We start from the raw sequence: 4,910 nt of genomic DNA, 5'->3' as shown, positions 1-4,910 counted from the left end.
ATTCATAATCAGCTACTTTACTGTATCCGTTTGATACTTATATTATTTTAATTAATTTTCTTTGCAAATAATTAAAATTTTTATCTCCTCATTTTTCTTCTCAATTTTGTCTAATCGGCTCTGTGCAGAAATTATGACAAAGGCTGACAATCATATGTTTTCTTCTTTTAAAGAAAATGTTCCTGTTGTTTTCCTATTAAACATAGTGCTTCCCTTTTAAAAAAAAAATCTTTCTGGCCTTATTTCACTACTGACTTTGGTCAGAACTGGTTTTGAATATAATCATATATTATTTTGGCATAAAAATTTAATGACACAGTTTTCCTCATTTAACGTATTGCTATGGTAAGTTACAATAATTTATTCATTAATATTAAGACACCATAAAATCGCAGGGCTGTCAGGATAGGGGTGGGATTAAGTGAGGTTGGTTTTGATATGCTGCTGGAATTTATGTAATATCTTATTCACAGTTAAATATTTTATGCTATCTTTTATACTATATTATTTAGATATCAAAATTAGGGGGTTTGTTTTAGTGTGAGTGTGTGTGTGTGTGTGTGTGTGTGTGTGTGTGTGTTTTTCGGTTTACTGTGCAAGAATTTTAATAAGACTGGCACACGTCTCAAAAAAGTCTATTGTCTGAATTCCGGGTCTTAGAGCTAAGTCAACAGAAGAGTTAAGTGGGTCACAGATGAAAAAATCAGGATTTTCCTTGAACCTCATTATCTGAATCATTTGCGTGGCAAGATCCATAGTTGTTAACTGATCCCATTCTCTGTGGTGTAGAAGTCCCTCATTGGCCTTCAAGAATTCCATCATCAATACTATAGAAATTTAATAAGTACGTTCTCCTAACCACTTGGTATAACTGTAGACTCATTTTGGAGTATGTGTTTGTCACAGGATTCTTCCTTTGAACACGCAAATAATATGGGTTTACAACCTTGCATTCATAATCCAGTTGTTTAGTTGCTCTACAAACTTCTGCCACGATATCATTTGGTTGACTTTGACTTCTAAATCCCAAATGCCATTTTGCTTTCCTTAGACCTTGGTGGTTGGATTTCTTTGGATTTAATTCATGGAGGTTATTACGTGCCATTAGTTTTTCAGCAAACTTTTTCAGGGTGAGGCCCATTCAAATAGTGATCATTGAAAAATGAATCAGGTTGCTTTATAGCCAAATAAAAATATTTGGCCTCGTTCATTATTCTCCTGTTATTTATTATGAGTTGATTGGTACTGCCAAAGGGTCCTAGTGATTTCTGTTACAAAAGAAGCTGAAAACCTCCTCTTCTGCACATTAAAATTTTTCACATACCTCTTTTCAGGCTTCATCATCAATCATGGTGAACTATATGATGGATTCTCAGGAAAGAGATATTTGGGAAAATCCTGTTTAAACCATTTATGTTCCCTGATATCTTTAATTGTGGCCCTCTTCATGTAATCCGCCCGGAGCATATGTTACAAAAGGCTAATCACAGAAAAATTTAAATACTGAGGGATATAAAAGATTCCATCACATATCTTCTTAAAAAGAGTTGGCACGTGATCAACATCAAATGGAAAGATTCCACCTAATAAAACATACAGAATAACCCCTCTGTTCCGTATATCTATCTCTGGACCTGCATGCAATCTTCCTGAAATTACTTCTGGTGCAACATATTTGGGTGAGCCATAATTTGTTCTTAAAAATTCACCATCTGACATTATGTTTGAAAGACCAAAATCAGCTACCTTTGTATTCATGAGTGCATCAAGCAGGACATTTTCAGGTTTCAAATTTCTATGAACCACCACACGCCTGTAACGATAATCCACACGAGGAAGGATTTGTTGGAACAGGCATTGACTTTCTTTTTTATCCAGCCTTCCATTTTTAAAGATATAATCAAATAGCTGTCCTCCTGAGATGTATTTCATTACCATGAAAGTATCAAATGGTGTACTGATGACCTGGTACAATTTAACGTATGAGGATGCCTTGAAAACCTTGAGGTTCCGAATTTCTGTGCAGATTTTTCTTACCACATCAAGGCTTCTAATCTTCTGTCAATTGAGTATTTTCACAGCAACTTCATGCCCAGTCTATTCATGTTTTCCAACCTTCACTTTGCTAAAGGTGCTGACCCCCAAATGTGTCCATCAGGAGGGATCTTCACCCAGCCTGTTGTGTCTCTACTTCTATGCTGTCGCCATCTTTCTCCAGGAACTGAGTCTGCACATTGTGCCACCGCAGATAAGTGGAATGCTTTCTTTCATTTCATATGCTCTAATTTTGTTTAAACAGCAGCATGTTTATTTGTTTAAATATTTAAAACTATCTGGACCTAGAAATTTTAATTTGCTTCACTTTCTTGTTTAGGAGCTTATTAATAAGAAATATTAAAATATTAGGTTGGTACAAAAGTAATTGTAGTTTAAAAGGTTAAAAAGGGGCCAGCCAGGTGGCTCAGGTGGTTGGAGCTCCATGTTCCCAATTCCGAAGGCTGCCGGTTCCATTCCTACATGGGCCAGAGGGCTCTCAACCACAAGGTTGCCTATTGGACTCCCACAAGGGATGGTGGGCTGCGCCCCCTGCAACTAAGATTGAAAGGACAACAACTTGACTTGGAAAAAGTCATGGAAGTACACACTATTCCCCAATAAAGTCCTGTTCCCCTTTTCCAAATAAATCTTAAAAAAAAAAAAGGTTAAAAATAATTGCAAAAGACGCAATAACTTTTGCACCAACCTATGGATACAGTACCATTTAATGTCTGAGGGTTTTTTGGTCAATTTTTCTAGAAAACGGTATTATGTATACAGACTTTCATTTCTGGTAATATATTGTTATAAAAATCACTTTAATATAATTGTTCTTAGTCTTTCTCTTTCTGTTACTGCATACTTTTTGATTCTTAATTATAAGCATATGTATTATCTTCTTTTTTTTTCCTTGATAAATCCAAGGAGGTTTTGAATCTCTTCCAACAATTTTAAAGATTTAGTTCTTAAATTCACGGTTTTTCTGTTTTCTTGGTTGTTTTTTTTTTAATTTCCAATGTATGTTAATGTCTTCCTTCTCTCTTCTAAATAACATTTTTTTCCCAAATTTTCGAGTTCTGATAATTTTACTATTTTGTTATAAAAGCACTAAGCCTATGATTTTTTTAATGTAACAATATTTAATGTCCTTATTGCATTTATTTTCTAGATTCAGTATTAACTTTTGGCTTTCTCATTTGTGGTTACTATGATCTGATTTGTCTTTGGCTAACTGGATCATATCTTACTGCTTTTGTTTTGTTTTGAAGCACAAGCAGCTCGCAGATTGCTAATGCATAGCTTCACAAGTACCTCTCATAGACACAACAATATGAGTGGCATCCCTGGAACTGTTGGTGAAAAATACTGAACTCTTCTCATCTATTTCTGTTGCTTTTTCAACTCCTGTTTCATTTAGTCTGTGTGTTCTTTAATTACTTTCCAAGTACTACTTATTTGAGAATAATACTTTCAACTGCTTTCTAGAAGCAATCATCTAAGATTCTCTTTCTTTTTTGTGATATGTTCTATTCCTTATACTTTGCTCTAAATTTTGTATTGGTGCCATGTATATATTTTGTATCCTTATTGTCTATCTTTAAACTGGAAAGTCCTGTCCCACATCAGCCATTCCTCCCAAAACTAAGAATATCCTCAGACATTCCCTTGGCACTTTGTTAAAGGAAACATTATTCTTCCGCTCTCTTTTTTTCATGACTAGACTTCTCAGCAGAGGCAAAACAAAAAATAAACTCCTGGGTCCTCTCTCCACCTGTTTCAGTCAACCCAACCTTCATTAATACTGGAGAGACTGACAGTTCTGATGACTCCATCAAGTGAGATTAATGTGTTAGAAGTTATTGTTTGTGTGGCTTCATCTCTGAGATCTACTTCACTGTTAATGCAAGTCCCCTCTATACTGCATGCTCACCAGGCCCACTCTGCCTCTGCAGCTCTCCAGCTGCTTCTCCTGAAATGGGGAGAGTAAAATCAATTCAGCTGAGTAAGAAACAAGAGATCTACTCCTAGGGCCCAAGCTTGAACTAGAACTTGGGGTCGGGGGCGGAGGAGGGTTAGCTAAGGCTAACTAAATTTCATCCTAGATTCTTTTTTTTATATCTCATAATTTTATTTTTAGTCATTCATTTCCTTTTTTTTTAATTAAAGTTTATTGGGGTGACAATTGTTAGTTAAGTTACATAGATTTCAGGTGTACAATTCTATAATATATCATCTATATCTCATATTATGTGTTCACCACCCAGTGTCATTTCTTCTTCCATCAGAGTCAGTTCTTCCTCCATCACCATATATTTGACCCCATTTAACCTTTTCTAGTACCCTCCTAGATTGTTATCATTTGATTTATCATTTTATTCTGAATCTGGAAGGTTATTAATTAGGTTTCCTTTAAACCTTGAAACTCTTGATAATATAAATTGTTCTCCTTATTAAACTAAAAGAGATGGAAAAGGAGCTAAGGACACAGGAGGCTAAATTTTGGAAGCTTGCAATAATTCTTAATTGATTTTTGTAAACTCCTGCATTCTAGGACATTTAATTTTACTTGAGAATATATCATCTTCCATGAATAATCGTGTATGTGTATGAGGTGTCTCTCAGAATTCATTTGGTCTCTCACTTTTAGATCAGCCCTCACTCTAATAATTAAACGTAGATACTATATGACTAGTGAAGAAAAGCTAAGCTCTCCGCAGGGAGATATAAGAATAGTGCTTGTAGGTAACACATATAGATATGAGACATTAGTCTTAAAACACTGGATACAAAGCACTGAGACATCAGTAATATTGTGCTTTCTATTAAGATAAGGTTTTAAGCTACAGTTATTTATAAATTACATATGTTAAGAA

General features: G+C 34.8%; 1 pseudogene across 1 annotated transcript; it reads right to left on the bottom strand.

Annotated features, from left to right (window-relative positions):
* Positions 1 to 588: 588 nt before the first annotated feature.
* Positions 589 to 2,235, bottom strand: LOC308499178 (5'-AMP-activated protein kinase catalytic subunit alpha-1-like; annotated as a pseudogene). Its single transcript has one exon. The product of its transcript is annotated as a 5'-AMP-activated protein kinase catalytic subunit alpha-1-like (transcript).
* Between the last annotated feature and the right edge of the window lie 2,675 nt (positions 2,236 to 4,910).

Source organism: Rhinolophus hipposideros (assembly GCF_964194185.1).
Source record: "Rhinolophus hipposideros genome assembly, chromosome: 6".
Lineage (NCBI taxonomy): Eukaryota > Metazoa > Chordata > Mammalia > Chiroptera > Rhinolophidae > Rhinolophus > Rhinolophus hipposideros.
The sequence above is the reverse complement of the archived record's forward strand: the minus strand, read 5'-3'. Positions and strand labels throughout refer to the sequence as shown.